The sequence below is a fragment of the Salvia hispanica genome, unplaced genomic scaffold (assembly GCF_023119035.1).
Source record: "Salvia hispanica cultivar TCC Black 2014 unplaced genomic scaffold, UniMelb_Shisp_WGS_1.0 HiC_scaffold_986, whole genome shotgun sequence".
NCBI lineage: Eukaryota > Viridiplantae > Streptophyta > Magnoliopsida > Lamiales > Lamiaceae > Salvia > Salvia hispanica.
This window is the reverse complement of record NW_025952783.1, coordinates 31,818-47,760: the sequence shown is the minus strand read 5'-3', so window position 1 is coordinate 47,760 and position 15,943 is coordinate 31,818. Positions and strand designations below refer to the sequence as shown.

The following is a 15,943-nucleotide window of genomic DNA, read 5'->3' as shown; positions in this document are numbered from 1 at the left end:
ATTGTAACAGAAAAATTGAAAGTTCATGCATTTATAGGCAAAAAACTCTAATCAATATTATCAAAATTTTACACGTATGCACCAACTCAACATCATATTTGTTTGAGAAAAAAACAATGGGACAATCAAGAATTATTAGAAACATTCAAATTTTGAAAAATATGGAAGAGACTAAATCTTAACACATACACAATTAACCCTTGTTTTTTAGTTGATTATTAATAATGAAAGATCAATTTTCCATATTTTTTAAAAATTTAAATTAGCTTAATCTTGATTTCATCTACTACATAGCAACAATGTATACTAAATTGATCCTCTTAACTCAACACAGGATAATCCTAAAGCCAAGAAATCAAAATCAACAAACAACATTTTACCAACAAATCTTGATACTTGCAAAAGCATTTCTAACAAATTGATTTCTTCAACATGAGAAATACTACAATCTCACAAGTCATGAGACTGCACATGGACTCATTTCGTCGCCGTGATGCGCCTTACAACGCAACGATGCACGATGAACAATGACGAAAACTATCTATATATACACGTTCTTCTGTCGAATCATCGTTAAAATCTACTGTGATTTGGACTTAGATGGTGTGTGTTGCAAGTATGTACAACTTCAACCCAACATAGCCCAAATAAAAATGGTTGTGGTGAACAATGTGGTCTAAAAATTGACTGTGGTGTAGGAGTACCTGCATCGAAAGAAATAAACGAGCGCCTCTTGTTAGCTGCAGATGGCCTCGACCGAGAGTTTCTTCATCACATTCGGACATGGATCTCCACCAAAGATCTCGGGTGTTATAGGCACCACGCAAGATTGTTGGCCGACACAGTACTGTAAAGAGAAGAAGGAGGCCGAAATCAGACACGAGAGACGGTCATAAAGAGGTAAATGTGTGTTAGATGATGTAAGGTAATAATACCCTTTCAAAAACGTCGTAGGAATGGAATGCGTGGCAGCTCCCCTGTTGGAAGTTTCCACAGGTGCCTTCAGGTGTTCCAAAGCTAGCAAACTTGATGGATGAGATCTTCTGACCCGTAGCACACGAGAGGTGAGCTTTCGGCCTCAATGGTTTGTCGACTTTCCAATATGACCGCAGCTCCCAGTTCACTAAGGTCGGCTGCCATTCATATATATCAGAGCATACACTTGCTACTTCCCTCTTCACGAGAGTGATCCCGTAAGGATTCCCTCCCCATTCTTCAAACACGACCAACAAATTTCCCGTTGGACGGAGCCAGGAGCGAGGAACGTGGTACCTACAACATAAAAATCCGAGCTTTATCAAATTCGTGCTCTTATCCGAGTGAAAGAAGAGTAAAGTAAATTGATTTCGCATTACCATCTCTGAGAAGCTTCACCGCAGTTGGTTAGGCATTTTTTCTCGGTGAACCAACCCGTATAATTGCAGGGCGTGCAGCCATTAGACGCTTTGTACTGGGTCCAGTAGCGCCCGATGCTTTGACCATTTATCCACACCTGACCTTTACTCATGGTGTTCATATCCAAAGCCAGAGGCTCGTCTCCTTCTGGAGCGTTGAAAGTAGTCTGGAAAACGAAGAGAAAAATACTGCTTGTATTTACACGAAAACTTAACGATAAAGAAAAAATGACTATAAAGTTGAACTCAGTCATTAGTATACATCATTCTTATACTTATTTTGTTGTATAGAGAAAAAAAATTGAAATACGTTTACCTTGTACCACGTCAACGGTTGCCTTTCACTTACGAGCGATCCTTCAACCCATTCTACAGAAGAGCTTCCACTGATTGAATGAAGGCTAAGGGATTCTCCTTCTAGACCGACCTGTCCAGATTCCAGAGTGAGGACGAGTTAACAAACGGGAATGCAGGGAGGGATCGGGGATAAATAGTACTACACAGGTTTTGTAAACTAACCGTATAAGACCATTTTTGCCATGTTAAGTCTCTTTTCCGCTCATTAAGACCAGTGAGTGAAACAGGACCAAGAACTCCGGCCTTCCATGTTTCAAAATGTGGGCCGATATTCTGCGATTATGCAAATGAAGATGTGTTAACAAGAATCAAAAGATAAGACTTCCATGTAGGAGGCATGAGAGGCGGAGAAGAGATAGAAAATGTACCGGGAGACCAACAGCAATGCTCAGCAGCGAGATTTGGTTTACTCCGGCTTTCAGAGGCACACTGTCACTAAAGGTTAATCTGGGATCTTCTAGACTTCCATAGGCAGTTCCTGTGAGAAATCATGTCCAAAGTTAAGTGGTAATCGAAAACAGTTTCTTGTTGTCGCCAGAATGCTTTGTGGTGACTGTTACATCAAACGAGATTTACAACACTTGATATTATCCATTAGATCACCTACCTGAAAGTTGTCCGTTGATAAATACGTGCAGGGCGTGTCCAGCAGACGATACTGTAAGAACGGGAGGCTTCCCACCTCTTAAAAATCCCTCGCTCGGGTCAATCTCCACTCTGAATAACAAAAACAAACAAGAAACTGAGAAAGGAAAAGAATGGTCTAATTCGATTACAATGCTAGATATAAAGACGAATAGACTTACTCTGTCGTATACCATAAATAGTCGGTGTTGCCTCTGGTGGTATTGATCTGCTCGACCAATCCAACCATCGTAAATGAGTTGTCCCTGTGTGATGCACCCTTTTCGTTGTACGACTCCCAATCAAATCCTTTGCTGACAGGGGTCATTTTCATTTGTGCACTCGAGCACCAATCTAAAAAAAAACTTGCTTGTTATCAAGATGTTTTCTCTTATATAATCGAGAGAACAGGGGACTAAAAGGCTGTTTCTTACCCTTGCTGTATTATAAACAGTGTTCTTGCAATCTGGAAGGATACTGATGGACCAAGGAGGCAAGTTGTAGTGTCCGTCGCAAACGCCACTTTAGCAAACGAATGCTGATTATAATTTGCAAAAAAAGCAGCACACGGACCAGATTTGATTTGAAAACATGAGCCGGGTGGAAGAACATCACATTTCTGTCTGAATAATGGAATCAGAACAACGGGAGAATTTTAACTAAACAGACCTCCTGATAATTTCCAAGGGAGTTACTGTAGGTTCCCCCATAAGAGCTGGCTCACAGAGCTTGATGGCTCTATGCAAATCTTTCAGATGACCCCACTTAGGCCCCCTCATTAATCCTACACATCAGAATTAAGATGTCGAGCCACTATCCAGCCGTGAATTTGAATGCTTAAATTGAACTGGAAGACAATTACTACATCTAGAGTAAAATTTTAACAGAAACAAAATTTGTACGGACCATATTCATCAAGAGGCGATCATAGTCGTAGCTGAGCGATAAACGGACCACCACAGTCCGCCAATTTTGTACCTCCATGATACTAAAGAAAGGAAGTAAACACACTTAGCTAAAATGAAGCTATCATCAGTTTTATCTAGTCAGCCAGTTTAGAGAAAACACAATTTACCATATAATAGTTAATGTAAGAGCCCCTTTGAAAAAATTTTGGCAACGGAAAAGGCCAGGTCTTCAGCTGGTCGATGGAACCGGGCCTCCAAATTCAGTAAACCTGTAGAACAAGTAGAACAATATTGCAAGACATTACTTTCCTATACAACCTATTAAATATACTTTGTCGAAAGATCGGTTTCAGTGAGTACCACCCGGCCATGTTCACCAATCTTCGGTTTGTGCCTTGTTGGGCAAAGAATCACAGTAAAAACCTTTGACGTGTTAATCTGCAAAGGAAATGTACGAGTGGGGGATTTAAACATTTACCACCCGTTAGGAGCATAGGAAAGTTGAGCATACTAATTTATATTCAAGAATGGCATCATGGCATGATAGACAAGGAAGCAAACCTTTTGCATAAGTGACAAGATCTTAAACGTGATCGTGACCATGAATGCGGACAAGAAACTATACAATACTATACTCAACATGCAAAGCATAACTCCCAAAAGAGAAAAGGAGCAATACTAACAATAGGGTCGGGGTGCCTTGCTTGCACATGATCCACGGACACCATGCCGAGACCCACAGCCATTTTGGGCCCCCCATTCTTGTTGCCCGCCCTGGTGCACCCAGCTCGTACTCCATCGGCCCATACTCATTTTCAATCTATCACAAAGAACACATTTTTTTCAAAGGCCTTCCAATTTCACCTAATATAATGCTTCAGAAAATCGAGTGGGAGCATTTTGACTACCTGAGATAGTATAATCGGGCCACCCCGAGTTTCGTACAGCTTTTCAGCTTTCATCATTGTCACAATCTTCAGAACTTTTGCATCGCAGCCTTCGATGACAAAGAGTTTCATGGGGCAACAACAAACAAGAAAACCAATTAAAGGGCTTGAAGTACTATCAATCTATGGAACAAAACTTGAAATTTCAAAGAAATTAAAAACCAAAAGGCTCATTATCAGTCCTGAAACTAATGCCTGGTACATACTTCAGCCAAACTGGGAAACCCCTGAGATAAGAAACAGCAAGCAAACAAAAACTTCAAATCAAGAAAAAAAGACACTAATTTTAGAAAACATCCTCAGCTTGTTTAGTATCATTACCCAAAATTCCACTCAGCACAGGCATAAGGACCATCTGAGGTGGGCATAAAGCCCAGCTTCCTTCACCAGCTTAATAAACTTCACTAAATCATACCTCTCCTCAAAATAATACTGCAAAAGATTTCTCTTTTAAATTCAGCCACTGACAAAATATTAAGCACAACTCACTCTACACACACTCACACAGTCAATATCTCAAAAGCTGAAAAAGCACATTCAAGTTCCAACCTTTCCAGGTTCAGGCTCATGCCCATTCCAAAACACATAAGTCTGAATCACATCTACTCCACCTTCTTTGCCTTCTGAATAAGATCTGGCCACATCTGGAACCCATTAAAATACCCTTTAAAAAACATGCATTTAATGGAAAGAAAAGGAAAACTCAAATTTCAAGAAACTGCAAAAGGAAAAGATTTTTAGGCTACATTGCCATCAATATACCTCAGGAGTGCTTCTTGATAGTGTATTGATCCAGAAATGAGAATCTTCCTCTGCCCATTAACAGAAATGGCCTTGAATCATACGAAACAGAAGCCTCTCCACAAGAAACCCATGAGCTCAAAAACACCAAAAATGCGTTACACATTGCAATATCCACTTTCAAACCCATAATGCCACGAATTGCAAGAAGCCCTTCTCCAAGATTGTATTTTTAGATAGAAATATGCTTTCTTTTATTTTTCTTGTTATATTATCTTATGCAAAATATACTTTGATTCCTCCTATCCCCTTTTCCCACTTTATTCTATGCTTGTTCCAATTGAGAGAGAGAGTGCATCACAAAAAGTTGAAACTTTAGCGGCAAACTGTCAGGAAAATAAGGCTAACAGCTGTTATCCTTGACCTGAAGGTTTGCCTTTGCCCTCTTGGTTCTCACTCTCTAATAATGAGAAGATGCACACGCATTAATGTGTGTTTGTGCGTGTATTGTTCATAGATATATATATATGCAAACTTAGATTTTGGTGCTCTGAAGCTGCTTTTGATGACAGACCAAAATTTATGTGCTTCATTGAAAGTGGAAGTTGGGCCCACTTTTTCATGCTTTTGGACCCACCAAAAAATTTATGGGTCCTACCTTTTGGAATCTACTTACCCCAGTAAAAAATTCAATTGATTAAATATAATTCATCCAATTCCAAAACTTAGGACAAAGCACAAATCTTGATAGTAAATATTATTGTGTGGATATAGATTTAATTGGATAAAATATAAATTGGATGAAATTTAGTTATAGATATTTAATACTACTCCACTTTGATTTGAACAAACAATGTGACTTTACTTGTCATTTCTAACATTCATTATTTTGGTATTTAAGTCCCACTTTATTGTCCCCCAACTTGATCATTTATAGCTTCACCAAATAAAAAAAACTTATTCATCTATTTTTTTCTTTGGTTTTGCAGCTTGCAAGCATTCACATTTGGTTAACAAATTAGAGAATAAAACGATCTCTTTCCGTAATTTATGCTTAAAAATTATGATTATATCATAAGTAACAACTCTAGTTGGCAATTAGGACCAAATCCACCAAGAATTTAGTCTCTCACCCAGTTGGAGATATTTATAGTTTAGAGATAATATTTGAAATTTAAAAATAAAACTTTTATTCTTCATTTATTTTTTTGCTATTTATATGGGCCGGTTTCTGTAGAAGTTTCTAGGGAATTGATTAAAGAAATATTTTCAATTGTACAGCTATATGAATTAGATAAGATTCTTATTTCTTTTACTTCAATTTTTCATACTATCATAATAGCAATTTATTTGCACCCCAAATAGTGATTAAGGTATCTTATCTGCTAATGTAAATGAGTTTGTGATTGAAATCTCACGAGTTTGAATTTCGCAACATTTATAGTTAATTATTATTGACCATGTCTAGATTAATTATTTTCTCCTAATCACAACATAATTACAGTTATAGAAAACCATGTGATAAACAGTTTGTCCCACTTAAAAATATTAAAATAAGCATTTGTTCAATTAAAAATATTGCAATAATAACAAACAACCCATTATTACTATATGTGCATAATTGCGTCTACCTATAACATACTCTCCAAACAAGTCTTGATATCACAATTATTGAACTCGTATTTAATTCAATTTATATAGCCTAACTGATCTGAATTAATTCATTATTTATTTCAAAATTCTGGATGCATACATTTATGTCACAATTTAATAAATCAAAGTTCTTTTCTTTTTCTTTTTTATTTTAACTTAAAACGAAACTTTGCAAAAACTAATTTACAAAATTAATTATATTAATAATACCTTATCCATATTCATACACATGAATTCCTCTGTTCAGCTTCTCATCAACATGATTTTTTTATCTGATTACTATAATCATCCAATGTCCATACATTATATTAGAAATTTTAATATTATATAATAAAACTCGTTGCAGTAAATAAATAATAATTGAAAAAGTATTTTTTTTTAATAAATTTGAGGCTTCTAATCTACATCAACTAGTTCATTTGATTTTGTGGGCCATATGATTGATCGATCCATTTTAATGTTTAAGCTTAATTAACATCACTATAGGACCCAACTACTATGACTAATCGTTTTCTTTTTGTATTATTTTAGTCTATTTATAGGGATGGGCTTCAATCATAAAAAAAATATTTAAATCAAATATTGTAGGGCTAGATTTCAAAATTATGTCTTCCTCTACCATTTTAAGCTCTTTGATTAATTGCAACTCAATTCACATTCTTTATTTATTATTATTAGTACAATTTATATCAATTAATGTTACCGATGATTTTTCATTCCGATTAGTGATCAAAATAAACCCACTCATAACTTATTGATTTTTTTGTAGGTGACTATTGTGAAAATAGTGTTAATAATGATTAATATTTTGAAAAATTTTAAATTGTTACTTCAAAGATATTAAGACAAACAGAATCCCTATTTTGGAGAAATGATTGTAATATTTTGGCATCATTGCTAAATGGAAATTATCCTTTATGAGCTGTCAATATGTATTTTGTTCATTAGCAATATGTCTTTAACTTTGGGGTTGATTGGCTGGCTAAATTTCTGTTCAATATACACCATTATAGATATATGACCTGATTTACATTATTTAATAATTATTATAAAGAGTATTATGTTGATCTATTGGTGGCGTGTTAGCATCACATATTAGCTAGATCATGTATCCATTATTCAATTTTATTTCTATTCAATTCTTATTATTATCAAAATTACTTCATCGTTAGGTAATGTTATCTCTAATATTTTTATGAATGTTCTATTATTCAAGATTAAATAATATTATAATATTAAAAAATATTTTTTTTATAAAAAAAAACTAAAATCTATAAACCATAACTTTTTTATATTTTAATGTGGCACTCTTAAACTATCAAATTTAGCTCCAATATTTTTTGTGACTAATTTATTTGATTTGGACCAGCCCAAATTGCAAAAAGGCCCAAAGGGCCGCTTTCAACTTTGGTCGATCCTATACCTTTTTAAAAACCCAACTCTCTTCAATTTTCAATTTTCAAATTATAACTATTTTTAAAAAAGAATGTTAAAAAAAAAATTTATGCTTACTAAATTAGTTTGGCGCCTTTCTCCTTTTGATTATAGCTAATGAAGAGTTCTCTCAATCGATTCATCTTTCTCTTTAAGAATGTTCCAATCCAAGTAGAGATAAGCATGATTTTTGTAATTAAAATTTGAGGATATTTTATAATACAAATATCTAAAAATAAATAGAATATATAAGAAAAAAATAGAGAATTTAGAAAAAAATGGGATGAAAATTTTAAAACAAATACATAGGTAGTCTATATATACGCCAATTACGTTGAATTGATCAATTTATCAACAACTATAATTCTTACATTGAAAAATCACACAATTGGTTTCCTTCCAATCTTCCGACCCGAAGAATCCCATATCTATAGGGGAAAAAAATAAAGTAAACTATTAAGGAAAAGTGTAACGAAAGCACCAAGTATATTAAAGACTTTCACAAAACTCACCTTTGAATGTCTTCCAAACCTTTTGGGGGTATAAACCCTCGTTTTATCATGTATGACAAGCAAAGGTTGTTTTTCGGAACTCCCCATTCATCGTAGCCTATACAAGCATGATGTATCAAAATATTGATCATATTATCGACTTTTAGACATTGACTTAAACAAATGACTTGCCCGAAAATGTTTTAAAAATTCCCCAAGACCAATGTCACGACACCTAAATATTATAATATATCTCAATCAAGTAACTCAAAAAAAGAATATAATATTTAACATGAAAATTATAATTTTAAAAATCTTACGTATTAATCATCATTATATATGATAAAGAAAGAGAAAAAAGAGAACATGGTTTTTTGATGATTTCCGTAAAGAAAAAACCATAACATGCAAAAAATGCAACTAGAATGTTAAGGGAAATAAAAAAAAAGAGTTATACCCCCCCGTTTCTCTTCCATCTACCCTCAAAACAGAAAAAAGTGCGGTTCCGTGCCGACAACCCTACCATCCATATACCTTTAGGGGGTTTGGGACCGATTGAGGGGACATTGTCAAATCTAAAAAAATAATAAACAAATTAATAAATAGTCAATAAGTGCATACCCCATAGAAATCCATATCTCCAAATTAGTACAAAAGGTGAATCAAATGCCCTTTTTCCCCGTCAAAAAGAAACTTTTTGTGCACATTAACAAGATGGTGAAAATCAAAGTAAAACATATCTATACCACTACTTCCCAGATGGTACAACCACAAAAGCCCATTAACCTCCTTCATGAAATGATCCAACCACCCGACATGGAGTATAGCACCCCATCTATGAGGTGAGTTGGGAGGTGTATCTGAAAACAACATTGTTTCATTGAAAAAAAAGATGAATGAGAATCACTTAAAAATAGAACAAACGACTTTAAAAATGGCGTTGCAACATATGTTGCAATGAATTTGTTGTATGATAACTCGTTGTCCATGGATTGACGGCAAGCTCAAAGGTGGGAATAAAGTTGATTTTGAGCATTGGTATAGTTAGATCAACTAGCCGTTAGTTTTGTATGTTTAAATACATTTTCTTTTTGTTAGTTAAGTTTTCCCCGTTTCCGATATCATGAAAGATCTTTCACCCCGAGTGAATGAAATCTTATTTTTGCAATTTCATCTTCAATACACAATAGTGATTCAATCATTTTAATTGGTGCCTAGGGTTTTCCCTTCCTCAATCCATAATATTGAACACCAACAATAATTGACTAGAACACTAATAATAAACAATTATAACTTATTCAATCGATAAATTGACTTGAACATCAACAATAAATTGATGGGGCACCAACAATAAACAATTATCAATTTTAATATACAAAACATGCAAAAATAATTCGATTGGGGGAATTTCCATAACTTCAAAGCATTCTCATTCGAGGGTTTACGATTGTCCGATGTCGAAGAGGGTTGACTAGGTAAAAAGGGGGATCATTTGAGGACCCAACAAGATTATTTTTTTTGAAAAAAAAGGGACGAACTGGGTCATCTTTGGGGTCAAAAAATACCACAACATCTTGTACTCACACTTTCCACATAAACAGGGTTTTTCTCCACCTTCCAAAAATGAGGAATTCAGGTTTCATGTTTGGGTACTCGACGCACTTTGAGGGTTTTATCCCGTGGGGTTTTTTTCCCCGGGGAGTTTTATCCCATGGGGTTTTTTTTCCCAAGGGGTTTTAACGGGCCCGCCCACTCGGGTTTACATGGGTACGAATTGGGTCGTCCTTTTTGGGGGTTGACCCGTGTTGTTCGTTTTTTGGTCTTTACCTTTGCTTTGTACTCCCCCCTCCCCAATAAGAGTCCCGGCTAATTTCCATAAATTAAAGAACCCCACATTCCACACATATTTTAAAACTAATATACATACAGTAACCCGCCCACCCGCCCCCTTTTCTAGATTTTTTAAAAATCGTGCATTTAAAAAGAGACTTTAAAGGGAAGGGGGATAGCCAACTTGGGCTATTCCTTGATTTCCCCCATGTCCTTTTAAAGTAGATTTGTTTTTGGGTTTTATTTGATTTTTATTCATAAAAAAACTAGAAGCCTATGATTGTGACCTAATTTTTATAAACTATGATTCCAACAATCAAATGCTTAAATTTCATGCGAACGTAAATCAATTATCATGAATCGGTCAAAAAATACCCAATTTTACGAAGGTGAGGATCTGGCGAAGGAGAGAAGTTGTAAATGAATTTATTAATAATCGTCTATTAGTGATTTTTTATTTATTCCTATTCAAGCAGCGAAATGACAAATAAAAATAAAAATAACCAATAAAAGCGTATACCGTTTCCTAAACGCTCATGTCAATCCCAATGCAATTGGTTTTCCAATCGAATTACTAATTATAGTTATTGGCCCACAATACCTTTAATGTGAAATAGATGTATATTAATGAATAAATTTATTAGTTTTGGGGGCTATTGTCCGCTCTATGTGGCGACGCGGACGATAGCGCGCCCGATGCAACATGTTTTACTTTTTTTTTAATTCTTCAAAATTTTATATATACACCACAATTCTATTTCGTCCTTTCATTCGTCCATTCACTTTTTCATCTCATTCTCTCTATTCCAATTTATAAAATGAATCCTGGTGATTTTCCAAGTCCGAAGAGTCCCGACGGATTTTCGATGTTTGGTGGTGGTGCACGGTGCCGGAGCAGACCCCGATGAATACCGGCCCTTCGACTCCAACACCCGCACGATCCCGATTTCAGCGGATTCGTATGGGCTGCCGACACGAGCCGTCTCCCAAAACCCGCCCCGGCCCGACTTAACCGTGGGACATGCCTACGCGAGTTGGTGGAGGCCGCCAACGTAGGATGTTGTTGGACACGCACCACGCCCTCAGGGCAGTGCGAGGACCCGGCGAAGCCGAATACCTCAAGTGGATGATCGATGATCTCGTGGCGCAGTTGGGAATGATGTAGAGTATGCTTTTATTTCAGTGCACTTATTTTTAATCTCCACTCTTGTAACTTTTTTTAGTGAAGTAAATGTAGGATTTGCCTTAATTATGATGCTTTTTTATTTTATTTTGCAAACATTAAAATTAAATACAAAATTAAATTGTGGTGCTATAGGGCGTTGGGATCACCTACTACTTTTTCTACCCCATCCCCTACTCTACCCTCATAAACATAAGTAATGAGCCCACCATCATATATCACATTTGTGAGAGTTGAGTAGGGGATGATTTAGGAAAAGTAGTAGGTGATCCCCACGCTATAGGACATCCCACGCAGATGGAAGGATAAGAGGATAAAATTTTGATGTGACGGAAGATAGAGCGCTCCTATAGGACGGACTATATGGCGCCCATCTTGGATGCTCTAATTACAATGCTATTAGTTGAGTATAGTTATACTAGAAAACTAAGTACTACTCCTACGGAAAAAAAGGTAAGATAGCAGACCTAGACACCAAAGTAACAATTATTTTTTAATGAAAGAAACTATTCAAAATAGAGGTACTATTTCATTTAATTCCATTTTTACATTTTATTCCTATTTAATAGTACTACATCATCACGGAGAGTGTTATATTATTATCTCATAACTTAATTGCTAACTACAATTAAATAATAGCCATTAGATATTCAAATTAAGGGCTTAGATCATTAATCCCTAAATGTTAATACAATCAACAAAAACGTCAATAAGGCCATAGGATTAATTACAAAAAATATCAATATGGGTATTAATGTCAATTAACTACATGTTTAGTTATAACTAACTTTAAAAAGAAATCCCAAAACTTTAAATTCATATAACATGTATCAAATTAAAGATAATTTAGAAGGATTCCAACGATATCCTACATGCATATATTCCGACGTCAAAATTTGAAAAAAAAATCAAATTTTTATAATTTTTTCGTATAAGCATAAATGTCAACATATTATATAAAATATTTCAATATAATACATGTAGAATGTCAATATAAGCATAAGTTAATATTCTTAAAGCATTGTGTTGATATTTTCGAACACTATATTGACATTTTCATCCAAAACCCTAATTTGGAGTTTTTTTTTATCTTTTTCGATTTAATTAATAAAAATGAAAATTACACGTGGCAAATCGTAGACCACACGTTTTCTAAAATCCTATGTCCTTAAATTAGTTGTAGTTAACAATTAAATGATGAGTTAGCAATTGATCACTCCCGCTACTTCATCGACAATTTTCCTCTCTTATATTTTTGGGAAATTTGGTGTTCGAGATAAAATTAATATGAGATTATTTGTCATTATTTTTCGTTATAAAAAAGCCAAAATCCAAAAACCATAACTATTCCAATGATCAAATTATAGCCCAATATTTAATTACTACCAGTCCAATTATAAACCTTGTGTCGATCCTGTAGTTCCAACTGCTTTTGACCTTGTGTCGATCCTATAGTTCCATATGTCTTCAATTATCAAATTATAAATTATACAGTACTAAATTTGCTTGGTGCCTCTCCTATTGATTTTAGCCAATGAAGAGTTCTCTTGCGCAATCAATTTGTTAATATAACATAATTTAACTAATGAAGTTATATAGTAATTCGGCACAATATTATAGTACTATTTCATTACTAATTGCAAAGTTTGGAACACAATATTATAGTACTATTTCATTACTTATTGCAAAGTTTGGAACAAAGGTAGAGAGGGTAATCGATGCATAGGTATGGACAAAGATCAACTACTGGGGAGTAAACTATGATGCATAAGCAAAGATGATAAGTATCTACTACTTCCGAAGCGAATGAGGACATAAATGAATTAAAACACACAAAAAAAAATATAAAAATGATGAGAATATGCATGTACGTTCGAAGACCTTAATTGATTTAAAAGGTGTTTAACCTTAGACATTTCTATGATGGGTGATCCCTTTGAACAATGAATGGTATGAGAGCCAAGTCTTTGCACTCTTACAATGTGGAGTGGAGTCGTTTTGATTGACGACTAAGAGTGTCATGAAAGTAAGTTATCAAACCATGTCGTAAAATCTTGATTGATTGCAAACTCAAAACAAATCAATAATTTGATAATTTGCATGCGAGTTTTAGCTTATTGCGAAAACCGAATTGATCGAAAGTTCGTAGAATTTTCATGCAATCTTTCTAATCTAAAGTGACGTTTGGTGAAAAGATAATTTTATCCTTTTTGGAGGGAAAATGTGAAGCTATTTTATTTACCCTTTTGGTCATTTTGAGAAATGACAACCATTGATAGAAAATTGGTCCAATTAAATGATAGCTTCCCAATCAAGATTTGGAACAATTATTAAGCAATATTGAATCGCAAAATGAAACATAGAGGGATAAGGGAGAGAAGAAAGAGTGCATCGAGTCGACCAATCATCGCCGGAGCGGCGGCGACGGCGCAGCGCGGTTGTGGTGTGATAACGAGAGATAAGGTGAGAAGGAGAAAAGAGAATCGCGGCGACAAATGACAACAGACAGGTGCACGGGTGAGACGGCGGGAGAGATGCCGGAGATGAGGAGTAGGAGGCGGCGATGCGGCTTTGCAGAGGGGTGACGACGGCGTGAAGAGAGAAGAGCGAGGAGGTGGACGTGAGAGAGGACAAGGTCTGGGGATAAAAAGAAGATAGAAGATAGGACGAGGAGCGCCTCACGCCATCCCACACGATCAACGGCGAGGTGGTGTAGGCCGGGCAGGGATGGCGGCGGCGGCATGAAGGAGAAGACGGGAGGAGAGGGAGGCGGACGAGGGCCATGACCTCGAGCCATCGCATTTGGCGACGGTAGCACCTATTAGGAAGGAAAGAGGGAGAGAGGGATGGAGGTGCCGCATGTTAGTTTAGGGTTTGAGGAATATTAATTCAATGTATATTGTTTGGACTTTAGTTTATTGTTTAATGGGCTTTTAGTGTGTTGGGTTTTGGAGTAGTATAATTTAAATTTTAAATAATAATATAAAATTATGCACTCAATTTATAGTATTATAGTACATCTTTTTTAGTTAAATAGAATTTTAATTTGAGTGGTGTCTCTATTGTTATATTTTATGCTAAGTTTTAATTTGGATTCTAATTTATTAAATTTTATATAATATATATTTTTAAATTAAAATTTCTTTCATTAATTAATTAAATTTATATATAGTTAGAATTTAGTTGAGTTTGATTTACTAATATTTCTATTTTGTAGACATCATAAAATTTTGAAGGGTGTATAAATTGAATTTATATTTAGCTAAATCAAATAAGTAATAATTTAAAACACAAATAAATAATGTTAGAAGTGAAATTAAATTAATGTCATTATTAAGTAAAAACAATATAACACCACATTAAAATTTTTATAAATACGAACACATATTATGTGTTATTTTCTTGGGTATTATTAGATCGTACATTTGGTGTTACTTCGACTCAAGAGGGAAAATATAATTTTCAAATCTTTTATACTAAGTAATTAAATTCAAAGTATATAGTGAAATTGAGTTGACTTTGATTTCCACTATGGAGCGGAAGGAATAGTAATTAAGAATATAAAAGTATTGATGATAATAATATTCCATATTTTGAACGATTGTGAATTTTTTTGATTAAGAATAAAAAATTATATCGATGATAATAAAACTTAACGAAATGAAATTGAACACATCGTAAATATTTTTAAATAAGTTAGTGTTTTGTCTTGGACAAACTGTATGTTGTTATACCTAGAAGTACACATAGTTATAATTGAGTTGATTTTGTTAATCGAACGGTGAACTATTTATTCGCTTTAAATAGTTTTTTTTTTTATTCTTTTGTAAATAGTAGTATTATATTTTTCTTTATTTGTATGTCTTATTCTATTTCATCCACACATCTCCTCTTTTGTTATTTCTTTTATTTTATACTACAATCATATCAAGTATTAAATCATCTACTAAAATATGAAATGTTCATTGAGAGTGGGTTGAGAGAAGTACAATTGTACAAATATTTTTTTGTTGTTGTTTATAATATTACAAATACTTATTTTAATTAGTTCTTATCTGTAAACATATTTTTATACGTATTTACTCTATATTCTTTATTTTAAGTTAATAATATCTTCATTATTTAAATTTTTTTGTCATGTATGCACATGTATCACACGTTAATACTGTTAACAAGTTAAAATGCACATTTTCAGATTTTCTCATAATTAAAGAAAGGTCGGGGTGCGAATGAAAATTTTGTATCTCTTGGGGCTTAATCCGAAACTCCTTAGTTTCCAATAGCTCAGAATTTGAGAAATCCCCCTCACTACATTTCTGTCTTCTCATTTCCCAATTCCCAAATTTTGCTCGCTCAAACCCTAATTTCAATTTTCCAAATC

General features: G+C 34.4%; 1 pseudogene; it reads right to left on the bottom strand.

Annotated features, from left to right (window-relative positions):
* Positions 1–378: 378 nt before the first annotated feature.
* LOC125200474 lies at positions 379–5,300 on the bottom strand (annotated as a pseudogene).
* Between the last annotated feature and the right edge of the window lie 10,643 nt (positions 5,301–15,943).